Source organism: Diuraphis noxia, unplaced genomic scaffold (assembly GCF_037042655.1).
Source record: "Diuraphis noxia isolate RWA-SAM2 unplaced genomic scaffold, SU_Dnox_SAM2 contig0001, whole genome shotgun sequence".
NCBI classification, from domain to species: domain Eukaryota; kingdom Metazoa; phylum Arthropoda; class Insecta; order Hemiptera; family Aphididae; genus Diuraphis; species Diuraphis noxia.
The window spans coordinates 63,072,029-63,088,019 of NW_028301711.1; the positions used below are offsets into that span (position 1 = coordinate 63,072,029).

Here is a 15,991-nt window from a genome sequence, read left to right on the forward strand (position 1 = left end):
GAAAATTATCATTATTATAATGTGTGTGACAGTTATGTAAAAGAAACAGCCGAGTGCTACCACACGTTTTTTTTTTTGTCTAAAAGTTTTTTGCCAATTGTGTTGACCTACTTATTTATCGTATAGAATATATCACGAAGTTCACTTGAAAGCGGCTCTCATATATTTTTTCCATTATTTTTTTTAGTTAACAAATATTATTAAAATTTTAAAACATTTACGTAATATTCAAAATTTCATATGGTTACGTTAAATTTTAAAAAAACTGGAAGAGTCGATAAACTTCTTTGCAAATTTAAATATGATTTTAGAAGTTCAATCCTATAGTAGAGATAAGACAACAGGTGTGTAATTTTGGTAGAGATACCCAGGCTACAGCCGTGATCGAATCCTCGTATTAGAATAACGCGTAGGTAAGCGTATTTTCGGGGAAAAAAAAAAAATTGGAATTTTTACCCTCTCTTCGACGTTACGTAAACTCGCGCAATGCCGTGCCTAGTCGGTCGTCGATCATCACGACGACGACTATCGATAGTTGCGTAAGCGGTGCAGCACACCGCACTCGTGTGTATTTGCACTTTGCAGTGTGCAACTATTTTATATGATATCATTATGCACATCACACGCCACAGGACTGCCCCCCTCGCCCCATAAACATTATCAATTTAAATGAAATAATAATAACGTCTTTGGTCCGGCGTGACAGTAAAACAGAACAGAGTATTTTAAGTGGACACTTTTAGGTTTCGGTCGTCGAAACACACTACAGTACGTCAGTACCGCACTGACCATTTGCCACAGTTGTAGTAGGATCGCGATCGCCGATAGAAATCATACCACATTATCACACTACGTCTTGTTAAAATTAATCTCTTTGAATAAAATACAATACACATTCTAATAAAATAAGTCGGAGCAGCTGCTGCTGCGGTGACGGTATATTCGGCTGCAACGGAGACGTGAGCGGTTAAACAACATTCCCTCCATGGCGGCCGTGTAAACGCGATAAACGCGTCGTCCGCTCCCCCGCCCCGCCCCGCCTCGCCGACGCATCACCACAACACGGTCTCGTGTTGTAGTCGACCACTAACGTAGTGGTACGTCGTCCCACCAGTTCGCCAACAGCGAGTGTCCGCGCACCGTCGCCGCCGCAGCTGTCGTCTTGTTTGTTGTTCACACCGTTCACCCGGTTTTTTGGCGCGCAGTCGTGTCGTGCCTTCCATGTGCGTTACGTAACGGCGGCAACGTTATCACACCGTGCGCATATTTACAATAATAATATTAATATTACTTATAGTACGGTTGACATGTTTTGATCCCCGTAAGTATTACATATTATTATTATTGTTATTATTTGAATCTATCGTATTTTTTATATTTTTTGTATAATATTATATAAATCATCATTATCATGTGGCCTGAAGGCGCTAAGATAGAGATAACAGGCAGGGCTGAAAGCTTAGATCATATAGTATATGATCTAAGGCTGAAAGCATGTCCCTTCCTCCGACCAAATGCCACTTTTCGTCACTAATCAGTAATCAATATTGTTTAGGAAACGATCGCGTACACATTTTATTTGTATTGTAACTTTTGTTTTACTCACAGTACACACCACATAGGTGTGTTAATTTGTTTGGTAAAATTAAATATATAAATACTAATTTGAAATTTCATAGTTTTGTATAGTAATTATTTAAAAGAACATTTTTTATAATAACATTTAGTCACTAGGAGTAGGTCACTGTTTTCTCTTAGTCTTATCCACTTCCAGTCTTGCAGAGATATGGATAGGCCATGGCTTTATCATCTATCACGCTAATAATTTAGGGCCGCAGTCTTTTTTGCAGACGAGAAAAAAATTATAATATATATTATCATCTACGCTGTAGGGAGGTTTTTCATTCTACCGTGGGATAGGTAGATTTTCATTAACCTAAAAATCCTTCATGATAATTCTGAATCTATACTGTTACTAGGTATTGGTAGGTTACGGAATGATGTAGGTAGAAGGAAATTTATGATAATTGATTCGATAATCTACAAATATAAATATAATTTAAGTGTGGTTTGTGCTAAAAAAAATGATTACAAATATAAAACAATGCGTCCCGTTTAAAATATTAAAAATTCAAAAGAGCGTAGTATTATTGTAAAATTATTTATTATCGTCGATAATATACAGTATAAAAAAGTATAATTTTACATATTATTATTCATCGATCCTTTGCACGTTTTGGAAACCGCCTGCATTCAGCATCCTGCAGTTTTTTCTAATTCGAATGACATTACAAGTTGTTATTATGATGACACTGCGTACCAACTTAAATCTACACCGCTTGTCAAATAAACCGTCAATATTGTAAGGAATTGTCAAAATAAGAATGTTGAAAAAAATTAATTAAATTAAAAATAATATTGGTAGTCGGTAGGTATAGTAATAGTCAATGCTAGATATTGCATTTAAGATTAGTAGGTGCGTATTATTATAGAATATGTTAAGTAATACGCGAAGAATGAAGATAAGTACTTTTTGTAATGTGGCGTCAGTCTATTTCATATTATATTATTTTACACTCGTATACTCCTACCTCAGAACGTGTACTTGGATTATTCCTATTGGATATTAACAATTTGAAGACTGGGTTAACTTGATGTTGTATCTAATTACAGGGGTTATAAAATAATATCATGTTAAAAACTGCAGCCAAAATAATGTGGCGAAATTGAGCTCGACGTACATCCATGCGTAATTATCGTATAATAATATAATATTGTGTTATAGATAATATTATATTGCTTACTGATCGTATACAACTTATAGGTACAAAATGTGTTAACTGTTCAGACCCGAGTTCTCTCATAAGTTGGTATCCTTTTTTTTTAACAATATTACTCTTGAATTTTTGAAACGTTTTGGGTAAAAAAGAATTGGTTCTCAAATTCCCAACTACCCGCAGCTATATTTTCTCTCGAATGTTTTTAGAAAAAAAAAGAGGGTGATACTGCATCACTGCAACATATGTCACAGTAGGGTGGACCGTACATCTTTAGGATTTATATTGGTCAATTATTTCGCTTTGTGTAGACTCCAGAATTCTGCTGCACACCGGCTTATATAAACAAACTGACAATGTATAATATAAATATATGGACCTTAAAATGAAAAATGTGTAGTACCCACAAGGATTTATTTAAAACGGCAGGTGATTCAGTAATTATTTTTCGTATATATTTTATTATTGTTTTATATTTTATTATTTTTTATTGGTTTATAACTTCTATTATGATTGATGTTGTTTGACTTACCAATTTGTATTGTATTGACCTACGTTAGGTTGACGCATTGACAACCTTACAACCCAGCAACTTTGCGATCAGCAAAACAAAGCTAACAAATTTAAATATTTGATATTAAATTTGTAATATTAAAAAAGCGGGTAAGTAGTGGATGTCGCTCTGCTGTAAAGTAGGTTACAAGTGGATTGCTGTAATGAATGGAATTAAATTTGAATCCAATGATATTATATCATTGTATACGAAAAACGATTCTGAGTGGAGACGGTTTATCTGTATAGGATATATTATAGATTATTAACAATTTTCAAATGTTTAATTTAAAAAGAAAAACTTTTATGAATTTCTAAATTAAAATAATTTGCGAATTTTCATGATTTTTACGTATGTTGTCAAAATTAAAATTTGAATGCTTGTAAAATAAAATTGTAACTAGGTATGTATTTATCTTTATTTTTCAACTGCTATTGTAAAAATACGTTAGGAGCCTTGTATTGAATTTTAAAATCTTAGATTTAAAAATAATTTTTTTATGAATTTCTAGGTTAAAATAATTTGCGAATTTTTGTGATTTTTACGTATTTTGTCAAAATTCAAACTTTGAATGCTTATAAAAAAAAGTAGTGACTATGATTTTATTTTATTTTTCAACTGCTATTGTAACAACATGTTACGAACCTTGTATTAAATTTTCAAGCTGTTCTACCCAACAAATAAATTTTTGTCGATATTAATTTAAAAAAAAAAACTAATAATGATCGAAAATCGTAAAATCAATACATTCATCGCTCCGGTCAGAATTTAAAATTAAACGTAAGTACGAATATTTTCGTAAAATATTTCAATTTCAAAATACTCATAACTTGATTAAAAATTAAAATTAAAAAAACATACGTAGGTACATATCGTACATACAATCATACAAAAATAGCTACTATTTGTAAGTTACTGTAATTTTAATTTCCGATCAGACTAGTGTTTTGTCGGCGACCGAAAAAACGATCACGACCAAACCGCAATCGGCACGACCGTTCAGTTCAGACTATGCGTTTTATCGGCTGCCGAGTGCCTATAAACGAGATTAAAAAGCGCAGGAATCTTTGTTAATTTGAAATTTAATATAAATTAGTATAGGTAATAGTTTTTGATTCCAACGAAATGTATCTAATATTATAAATTAAGTATACGTTACATAATCAAGAAAATTGTTAGGCCCTTATTCAGTTATTCGTGTTCTCATTAGAGATCATATCCCAAATACACGGATAGTTTTGGATCTCTGTTATTAATTTTTCAGTTGAATACATGTTTGAAAAATATTTTTTTTAATTTAATATAAGTATGTGCATTTAAAAAAAACTGCTAATTCAAAAAATAATGGTCAGTGTAGACGGCTCCGTATAAACGAATGTAATGTTGTGCACGACAGAAACGCATCATCGCTACGACGCTACCAAACCGCTACAGCGCGTGGTTGATTTCAGACTGAAATACTGAATTCGGACAGTTCGGAGAATCGGTCCAGTCTGGCTCCGATAACGCGGTTTATATGTTAATTATAGATGTCGTGGTTCGCAACTGACAAAACGCATAATGTGATCCGCTACTTGAGGACCCTATACCCACATGCGTGGTCTCCGTCTTACAAATTCAGTAATTAATACATCCTGAATAATTAATTTAACTCTATTATGTATAATTCTATTGTAAATTTACCTACGACCAAATTTAGAAAAAAGAATTTAATTCAGCATTTAAAAATGTACAGTTAACTATTTTAAAATGCTCATAACTCGCTTTAAAATTAAAACATAAAAAACCTATGTCATTGTTTAGATGATATTCTTACTTCTAAATATGATAATATATTAATTCTCTCTAATATTAAATTAACTATTCAGAACATACAATTGCGTTTTTTAAACATAGACAAAGTTAGTATCTCAAAATTAGTTCAGCTGAACACACATTTGCTGGTATAGTATCTAATTTTTTATGTATCCAAATTACGGATCCCTATGTATGTGTATTTAATTCTCATGAATATTCTTATTATACGTGCAAACGTTTATGGTAATAACATTCACAAATCCATAGGGAAGTTGCCCCCCAGTACCCCCTAATATATAACTATTGCTACAACAAATGTAGTTAGAAAAAAATGTCTTTATTAATAACTTTTAATTGGGTCTCTGTATTTCAAATATGTACATGAATATGTAAAAATATTATTAAAAAACAACTTTTTATTTTGACATAAACAATATTATGATCTATTTTGAACCATATCGGTATTTACGTATAGTAACGAATTAGCTTCCTGCATTATTTAATTATTATCATATTATTATTATTATTTTAACATTTAATCATGATGGACTTAGATTTTAGTCCGTACAATTAATTGAGTAATCTGCAGATATAAAATATTGAAATGATCCATGGTTATTTTTTATTATCAAAATTACATTATATCAGTATAATAATTGTTAACAATAAAATAATTAAAATATTTTTTACTGTTGTGATTGTCTATGTGTGGGTGCAAAATGATACTTTTGCCCCCCCCCCCCAGAAAAATTGTCGTGGGTGCAACTGCACCCTCATGCCCCCCCCTAGATGCCGCCTACGGCTATGTATATTTTTAAATTATTATATTGACATAAATTACGATATTTAAATGTAATAAGATTCTGCGAATTGAAATGTTAGGCAGGTATTAAATCAAACAAAATACTATATTTTTTAGACAATTTGTGAAATAAATAATTAAATCGTTTATTAGATAGGTATTCAAATTGTCTAGTTATTTTTATATGATTATAATTTATCATTATAGCTTACATACTTTAATAGTTTTATATAGGTAAATAATAAAATAGGTAATCATGGAAATACCTTTATTATTATGATGATAATAATTAATAATGTACCTATCTCAAATAAAATAATTAATATTTGATTAGTTATATGTAATTATACGATCATTGAAAATAGATACCTACTTGTTTTAAAGGTATTTTATATGGTAAATATAAGTAATATAATACGCATTTTACATACCTATGTAAAATTGGTTTCTATTTTGTTTGATTAGTATAGCGTACTGATCTATAAAACGAGTGTTCCAATTTTGGATTCTAAGCGGAGCGAGGAATGTATTGGTTTTACAATGTTGTTTATTTCTTTTTCTTTTTTATTCTGTAAACACTTTTTCTCCCTCTAAACTTGCTCAAAAGTATCAAGTGTAGCATATTTTCTGAAAGGTAATGTTCTTGATCTGGTACTTTAAAGAGGTCATTTTTCGATTTTCGAAACGGTACTCGAAATAAAAGCGGTTAAAGGAGAAAAAACATACAATTTCTCGATTTTATAATATTAAATAATTACGGACGATGTTTCCTATCAGAAATATTGCTTCAAATGAAAAATGACAAGAGATCTTTTTAGTTGTATTTTGGATTTTGTTTCTTGCGGTTTAAAGTTCGGAAAATTTTAATAATTTTTTAGGTATTTATAGACATTTTAATTTTGAGAGTATTTGTTGTTGTAATTCGCTTAAAAACATTCGTATAAACTTGATATTTGGGTTGTCTCCTTATATTAGCTTTACCTATACATGGTAAAATTTTCAAAACATTTGAGTGTCTTTTTAAATCTAAGATTTGAAAATTTTTAATAAACTTTAATATACTTATCCTTGACAGATAAACCGTCTCCGCTCAGAATCATTTTTCGTATACAATGATATAATATTACTGAATTCAAATTTAATTCCATCCATTACAGTAATCCACTTGAAACTTACTGTACAGCAAATCGACATTCATGACTACCCGCTTTTTTTAGTTATTTCTTGTCACAATATCTATGATTATGACTTATGAGTTTACAGATAAATTGATAAATTTACTTATGTAGTTATGTATCATATTTTAATTAAATTATCTGTATTAGGGCCGTTCTTACAATGTCCGGTTAAGTGTCGGTTAAGACTAACCGGTAGAATTCTATCGGTTAACTCATGATAAATTCTTCCGGTTAGTGTTATCAGGCACTAACCGAGCATTGTAAGAATGGCCCTTAAAGTTGTAAACATGTTTTTCAAATGATTGTTATTTGTAATTATAAGTAATTTTTTGGTATCGAGTGTGATTTAATGTGAAATTAAAATTAAAAGTGAACTCATTCTGCTGCGTTATGTTTCGAGCTAAATTCATAATTTGAGTAGATGAATTTGAATTCAAAAATGATTAATTTTTGGATAAATAGTCGGTAAACAAAAAATTACATTATTGCATTATAAATACGATTATCAGGTATTAAATTAATTAATTTTCAAATAGTAATACGGTTGGTTTAACTTTTCTAAAATCTAAAATCTTTTCTAATAATAGCATAGGTAATAAGTAAATTATATGAATATTGTATTTGTATATGACAAAATAAAAACATATATTTATATGAAGTCATGAGACAAGAAACAAACCCATTGGTAGATATTTTAAATGTATTATAAAAGGGTTTTATTTCTTAGTCAGTTTCTTTTTAGACTTAGTTCAAAACAATAATATAAAACAATTAAAATCCTTTTTTTAATATGGTTTTGAGTACAACATAATATAAAGTACAACTTATGAAGAACTTTGTGTTTTACTTTCGAACTTTTTGACTTCGTTTTTTGTTTCACATGTAGAATTTATTAATCTTAGTTGAATAATGACTCTGAAATAGCACTAGTATAATATGATTACCATTTAACATACTATATAACTAATAAATGAGCAATTTATAACCAAAAATATATTTATTTTCAGTTTATTCTTATTTTATAAGAATTTTTCATACAATAATAGCGAGATACTCCTCCATACATCATATACAGAATGATTTTTTTAGCATGCTCGGCCTCTTTTTATGCTTAACTTTTGCATGTATCCAAATTCTAACTTTTGGAATTTTTTGATATGCTTGAAGACCATATCTTTGAATCCTTGAGATTTTTTTTTAACCATTTGAGAATGATCGTGATGATACAAATTTCCGTTTTTTATATAGAAAAACCTTCTTTTTATTTTCAAATTATTATTATTATTATTATTTTAGATTCTGAGCGGAGCGATGAATGTATTGATTTTACCATGATGTGTGTGTTTTTTTTTTTTTTTTTTTTTTTTTTGTGTCTGTCATCACGTTTTGGGGCAGTAAAAATGCTTCGATTTTTGACTTCAGTACCTCGTTCGATCAGAAAGTGAATCTAGTTGGTACTTTGGGGGGTCAAAAGTGAAAAATTCTTATTACTTTTCTAAATAATTGAGAAAAACAAACTAAAAATTAAGGGAAAAACGAGGGAAATTTTACGCACACTCATTTTTCGACAAAATCTATTTTGGTTTTTGATGTAACTTTAAAACAAATGACCATAGATACATGAAATTTTCACCTAATGTTTATATAAGTATATTCTATCCACCATGAAATTTTCAAAAAATTTCGACTTAAGTTGAACTATTCATCATAGGCATTTCAAATTTTCGATAATTATTAGTTTTTTTTAAAATTAATATCGATAAAAATTTATTTGTTAGGCAGAAAAGCTTGAAAATTTAATACAAGGCTCTTAACATATTGTTACAATAGCAGATGAAAAAAAAAAGAAATTCATAGTCACAATTTTTTTTTATAAGCATTCAAAGTTTGAATTTTGACAAAATACGTAAAAATCACGAAAATTCACAAATGATTTTAAGTTAGAAATTCATAAAAAATTGTCTTTTTAAATCTAAGATTTAAAAATTTAATACAAGATTCCTTACAAGTTTTTCAATCTTTATCACAAATAAAAATTCCACCTGAAATTCAAATTAAATTTTTATGAGCATTTGAAATTTAAATTTTTACAACATTGGATTTTCACTTTTAGCGATTTCCTTATTTTGGTGTAATTCTAAAACAAATTACCACAGATACTTGAAATTTTGACTGAATGTTTATATAGGCGTGTTATATATTTGATAAAATTTTCAAAATATTTAGATTTGTTTTGAGCTGTTTACTGACATTTTAATTTTTCAACTTTATTAGTTTTTTTTTCTATAAATATCGATAAAAATTTATTTGTTCGGTAGAAAAGCTTGAAAATTTAATACAAGGCTTCTAACACATTGTAACAATAGAAGTTAAAAAATATTAAAAATTCGTAGGCACAATTTTTTTTTATAAGCATTTAAAGTTCAAATTTTGACTAAATACGTAAAAATTACGGCAATATTCAAATTATCTTAGATAGAAATTCATAAAAGTTTTCCTTTTTAATTCTAAGATTTGAAAATTTAATACAAGGCTCCTAACATATTTTTACAATAGCAGTTGAAAAATAAAAGGAATACATAGTCACAATTTTTTTTTTAAGCATTCAAAGTTTGAGTTTTGACAACATATTACCTATGTAAAAATCACGAAAATACAGAAATTATTTTAAGCTAGAAATTCATAAAATATTTTCTTTTTATATCTAAGATTTGAAAATTTAATACAAGGCTCATAATATATTTTTACAATAAAAATTGAAAAATAAAAGAAATGCGTAGTCACAATTTTTTTTTTTACAAGCATTCAAAGTTTGAATTTTGACAACATATGTAAAAATCACGAAAATTCGCAAATTATTTCAAACTAGAAATTCATAAAAAATTTTCTTTTTAAAACTAAGATTTGAAAATTTTTAATAATCTATAATATATCCTAGACAGATAAACCGTCTTCGCTCAGAATCGTTTTTCGTATACAATGATATAATATCATTGGATTCAAATTTAATTCCATCCATTACAGTAACCAACTTGTAACCTACTGTACAGCAGAGTGACATACACGACTTACCCGCTTTTTTTTTTTTGGAGATGTTGATGAGCCCATCTAAATCAAAATTTAAGCTAGTAATTGTTGAGTTATAAGGAATATGTGTCTTATAGTTTATAGAACCTATATTAACTACCTAATGAGTAAAGTAGATATGGAGGTTTAAGTGATTTGAAAAAGTTAGTATTACTAATTAGTAATTACTATTAGCTTAATGAAATAAATAATTTATAAAATTTATTCAAATAAAACCTATACTACATAAAACATTATATATACATTTCAATTTTATTAAACTCTTTTGAAGGATTATTATTTATTATCCTTAGTAAAAATATTTCAATAACTTAGAAACTACCGATTAGAATTTTTATTCAGAATATTCAGATACATCAACATTTTCAAGGAAATTATTAAGTAACTGAAAACTATTTGAAAAATAGAAGTTAATACGTCACATATATGATATCTCGTATGATATAATAGATTTACTTTTGATTTTATGCATTTAGAAACCTAAGCACTTTAATATAAATTTAACATTTTATCGTTACCTATATAATTAATATATATAAAATATAATAATATATTAATATCTATAATTAAATAGGCTTGTTTAAAATATAATATAGGACATTCAATAATGATTTATGTTAATAGTGAATTTTTAATATTCTATGATAACTGATAAGTGTTAATCATTGTTCTATATTCCTTATAGCTGTCCAATATTATGAACAACAACTTTGTATTCCTATTATTTAACCAAATCATTGCACACATAATTTAATACATTTTACAGTCCTTTGTCGTATAATTTGGTATTAACTTTCGGTTATGTGAAAAATTGTTATTATTGATATTTATATCACCAGAATTGGTGTGAATTACAAAAGTATTGAAGAGTAATTATGTTATAGTGTATGTTTGTATCTTGTGCAGTAGGCATGTTTCAGTCCCTAAAATATCCAAATTTTCGTACTACACAATACATACATAGTCCCAAATCAGTCAAATCTAAATTATACATAGTACCTATCAACCTATCAATTAATATTAATATGTATTTACAATAAATAATTTTATTTAAATAAAGTAGAACTTCTATTTAACAAATTTAAAGGTTCTTAAACAAATTGTGAAATAGAATTTTTGTTGAAAAAATTTTTTTTTATATAAAACATCATTTTAAGTGTACAAAATGCATGAAAATAATAATACATAATATCAGAAATAAATAAAAATAAATTTAAATTACCTATATTAGGTATGTAAATTATAGTTTTTTTTTTATTTTTCGTCGAAGAACTTTCTGATATCCTGTATTAATATTGTTATTTTAAAATTGTATAGAATATATTATTATAAAAGTTTAATGTGAATAACACACTTTTAAATTTCGTACTGCACAATTAATTTTTCGTACTACACAAAATGTGTCGTACTACACACAATTTTAGGGACTGGCATGTTTACTAAAACAACAAAACATAATAACACATTAAATAAATATATTTTAATAAAAACTGTAAAATTAAACATTAATTAAAGTTAGCTATTTTGGGCACTAATAGTAATTCAAATTTAAAATAATTGATACAATACCATAACTTCTAATGTTTTTAAGTTTTACTATTATCATATAATAATATTATAAGTGAACCAAAGTTAATTATTTGTAGGTCGAATTGATAACAATCAGTTATGAGCATATTTTTTTTAATCCCGAACCAGAACGAAATTGTATTAATGTTAGTAGAATAATTAAAAAATAACTTGTATAGATATTAATATTGCTTCGACTGTAGTCATAAAATAATGATAAATAGTTGTCGGTTAGGTCATCAATGGCACGTATAAACCTGTAGTTATCCGTGTTTACAGATTGTACAATAATACACTTCATAGTTTTAATGCATAAGTATAAAATAGGTACATGATGGTATATCTATACTTATGTATGTGATGGGAAAAATGTGCCGCACTTCGTCATTATTATTATTGTGTATTATCATTATGTAACAATTATCATAGTTTTGTATAGCCTATATTATATTAACATATTATAAAATCGTCAAAGCAACATTAACACATATATCTGTGTGCACAATATCGAAAGTAATTGGATTTTTACAAGGGAGAAGTATATATAACAAAAATGTACTAGTTAGCACCCACCAATCATCATTAATTACTATGAGTTTTTTGAGTTAATCAGTACAATATTACATTTATAATATAATTATTAAATATAACCATTATTTATTATAAACCCTTGTTTTAATGGGGGGGGGGGGGGGAGTGCCTACCTACACCTTGTGAATTTGCGTCACATGCAGTACCATGGAGCTAGTGGGATCTTAAATTTCCATATCGGTATCCACGGTATTTGTTTATGACCGGGTACTAAGGTATTTTTGATTATTACCCAGGTATGGTATTTTCGAACTTTCAGTGAATCTAGAACCAGTGTTCATTAAAAAAAAAATCTTTATCCAATACCTACTGTATTTAAGTTATTTAACAATAAATAGAAAATTATGATAGTCCCATAGGTGTATTCACGGGCGATATGGGGAATAGGGATCCCACATTGACCTATTTTACATATCGCCCCCCAAATGAAAAATCTGGTCTACTTCACTGCATACCATATTATTTATTTATTTATTTTTATATTTACGGGTCTAGCCCTTTGGAAAAACAATGTTAGATATATACAGATTTACAATTAAATTCTAGATATAAGTAATAGATAACAAAAACATTATAGTTATAAGATATACATAGGTAAGGTATGGTATAAACATTAACAGAGGCGGGAATCGTCAACATATTATATCAATGAAACATTTTTGGTTACCCTGGTCGTGTTAAGTTTATTAAACACCTCTAGAATATGATAGTGATTTAAAAATTACAAATGTTTACATACAATTAGTAATTGCACAAGTATACGCAGCATGTTTAAGATACTAATAATTTTGAAAATCATGAATTTTCTAATTCCAACTATTTTTATTTATATATTTTTAATTTTGTTCTGGTTAATTCTTCTAAGTATGTATTATTTATACTTTAAAATTTTAAACTTATTTGAATGATTGTTTTGCAGAAACGTGTAGATAATAAATTAATAACTATCATTTAATTTTAAATCGAGTGCGTTGTGTACGGCTAATACTTACACAGTATGTATTCTTTATGAATTTATGATAATGTCACAAAAATGTGTTAAATGTTTACTGTTGTTTGTTAAAACATCAAGAGAATAGAAAAAATAACGATTTATATCTAAATATAGAGACATAGAGTATATACAAATGTTATAGACATATTTATATACGAACATTATTGTTAAACTTATCTTTTACTAAATGATAAAAAAATATAATATCATATCTCATAACGTGTATCTCTATTTGTTTATTTTATTGAAATTAAATACTGGTTGACTTTTGACAAATAACTTAATATTTAGGTATATACCTATAAAGGTATTAGGTTTAGGTATATTATAGTAACATTTATAGATAGAAAACTTAAAATCACAGTATAAAAAATAATCTCGCACTCTATGGAAATTAATTTGGTTATAACCTATATTAAGATAATATCTAGGCACCTATTCAATCATTTATTAGTCTATAATCAATGTTGTAGCTGATGTATATATTGCGTAAAAATTATACTTCTAATTATACTTCTATTGTTTACAATAATTGAAATAAAAACAGCTTATTTCAATTATTGTAAAAATTTGATAAATTTATCTTGATTCTTGATTTTATAAAATGTATTCACTCCCACTTAGGATTTTCTCATACGCAATATGACCTTGGATATTTGTAGAAGGTTGAGTAGTTAAATTGGCATACTGTGATGTTTTCATAGTTTTTTTTTATCGTCTACCTATATTTTAATTAAGTAAACATAAACAATTTTCATAAGTTTCCTGTAATAAACATAATATTTTAACCTTGTTGCAAGCTGTTTTCAACATTTTTTTAACGTCGTGTTCTGTACCCACTATTAATTTACATATACGTACAATTTTAATTACCTTTTGATTTGTATGATAACTATTTAAACAACAACTAAGTATAAACTAAGTTTGGACTTAGACTTCAGTAATTTTTTTTACTAGTATAAGTTCTATATATTATATATATATCTTACCATAACTCATAAGATGACTTGAATATGCATTATGTATTGACTACCTTATGCAATGATGATAAAATCTTATATATAGTTGGCTGGTCAAATAAAGCATTTATGTAAACACTGGGGACCACGCGTGCCGCTACAAAAAAAAAAAAAAAATACCTAGTTAAATTCATATTTTAATATATTTGGAATAACGCTAGTAACTTGTAAATCCACAGAATTATTGTTATTAGTTTATTACTATTACTATCATTATTTCCCCCTATTATTGTTAATTTTTTCGACCACACTCTAACACTACATATATCTTCTAAGAAATCCAAAAAAAGCGGTTAAGTCTTGGATGTCGCTCTGCTGTACAGTAGGTTACTGTATGGATGGGATTAAATTTGAATGCAATGATAGGTATCATTGTATACGAAAAACGATTCTGAACGGAGATGATTTGTCAGTCTGGGATATATTATATTTAAATATTGTCATATATTCTATTTTAAAACAAATATTTTATTTTTCAATTAAGACGCGTTTTGCATATGGCATGGTTAATCAATTAGTGTAGTTATCATGTAGTTATCATAATTCATAATATCTTATATTATCATAGATATACCTGGTTTGAGGATAAATCGTTATCATTACGCGATGGTATTAAATTTTCAAGCATTTTGATAGGGCCAAAAAATTTTATCGACACTTCAAAATAAAATTTTCAGAAAAATTGAAAATTTCAGTTTTGTATAAATACCTCAAAAAAGTCAGAATATTTTGAAAATTAAATCATGTAAAGAAAATGCCAATCTAAATAACTGGTAAAATTTTTCAAGTATCTATGACTTATACTTTTTGAATAATAACAAATGTTTAAAATCGTTTGAGGATAAGTCGTTATCGTTACGCTATTTCGTAAAAATTTAAAATTCAAACGCACTTAAAATTTTTCCTATAATGATGCTTCGAGTTTTCTCTATAGCTACTTGAAGGAAAACTTAGTTTTGTATTTTTAATCCTTAGTTATAAACGAAAAAAATTTTATGATTTTTCAACTTCAAAATTAATTGCAAATTCTCTCGTTTTCGACAGATTTCGTAAAATTTTGAACTGTAAACGCTTATTTAAAAAAATTGTGACTTACGATATTTAATTTTTTTTAGCTACAATAAGAACCACTCATAAGGAACCGTGTATTAAATTTTCAAGTTTTTTTGGTCGTCCAACATTTTTTTACCGACACTTCAAAAAAAAATTCTCAAAAAAATCGAAAATTTAAGTGGAAAACTGGTTTTGCGTAAAAATTCCCGTTTTTCTGTCATTTTTTTTTGTTTTTCTCGATTTTTTTGAAAACTGTTGGAAAATGTTTACTTTTGACCTCTATAATGCACCAAGGATCTTCAATTTTACATCGGAAACCACCCCCAAAGTTTGAAATCGAAGCATTATTTTGACTAGTTATGCTGTACACAGACACAAAAAAAAAAAACATAAAAAAAAAACACACATCATTGTAAAATCAATACATTCATCACTTCGTTCAGAATCTAAAAAGGGTTGGACCAGCCTGACATAGTTAATTAGGGTAAACAATATCAAAATATTACATTAGTTTTGGAGATTCCAAATAAAACATACAATGTTTTTCAAAAGATGTTGAATGGTTATATCG

The 15,991-nt window shown here is 27.5% G+C and overlaps 1 protein-coding gene across 1 annotated transcript in view; it reads left to right on the plus strand.

Moving 5' to 3' along the window:
* Positions 1-1,095: 1,095 nt before the first annotated feature.
* The window catches only part of LOC107168725 (ras-related protein Rab-29-like), a 32,836-nt gene continuing 17,940 nt past the window's right edge, over positions 1,096-15,991 (plus strand). Inside the window, exon 1 of the mRNA XM_089216196.1 lies at positions 1,096-1,321. The gene's annotated coding sequence lies outside the window, so the exon portion shown is untranslated. The remainder of the gene's footprint in view (positions 1,322-15,991) is intronic.